This window comes from Lolium rigidum, chromosome 7 (genome assembly GCF_022539505.1).
Source record: "Lolium rigidum isolate FL_2022 chromosome 7, APGP_CSIRO_Lrig_0.1, whole genome shotgun sequence".
Lineage (NCBI taxonomy): Eukaryota > Viridiplantae > Streptophyta > Magnoliopsida > Poales > Poaceae > Lolium > Lolium rigidum.
In genome coordinates this window covers 319167187-319167752 of record NC_061514.1, presented here as the reverse complement: position 1 = coordinate 319167752, position 566 = coordinate 319167187, and positions in this window count along the sequence as shown.

The window sequence follows — 566 nt, the reverse complement described above, 5'->3', positions numbered from 1 at the left end:
TTGAAGTCCTCCATGGAAGCCCAAATGGAAAGCATGAAAAAGATGATAGCCGAGCTTTTGGCTCCGGCCCTTCCCAAGGCTCCTAGTGTAGAGGTAAAAGACACGGATGCGGTAAATGAGGGAGAGGCTTCGGACTTACCCTCATCTACCAAACCCGTAGAGGGTGATAACTTAAACACTATCAAATCTACAAGTGCATCTCCTAGGGGAACTAGTGGAGATGAGAGCTACAATCGAGTACCTCCACCTTTCCAATCACCCGATATACCGGTTCCCATGCCTCATTTGAACATTAGGGGCGACCCACCTAAGTTTTTGTGGTGACCCTGCATACCACTGCATGTTGTAGTATGCCAGTCGTTGATATAACATTCGCGAAGTACCATTCCGCAAATATTACATCCCTCAGAGTAGTACAACAGAACATAGCAGGGTCCATAACTCATTCACATATTATTACAATCATCATACACAAGTCGTCTTGGAGCTCCTCTTGGGTCTTAAGAGGATAACTCTTGGGTTCGAGGTGAACCCAACTTAGCTTACAATACCATAGTCTCATTAAA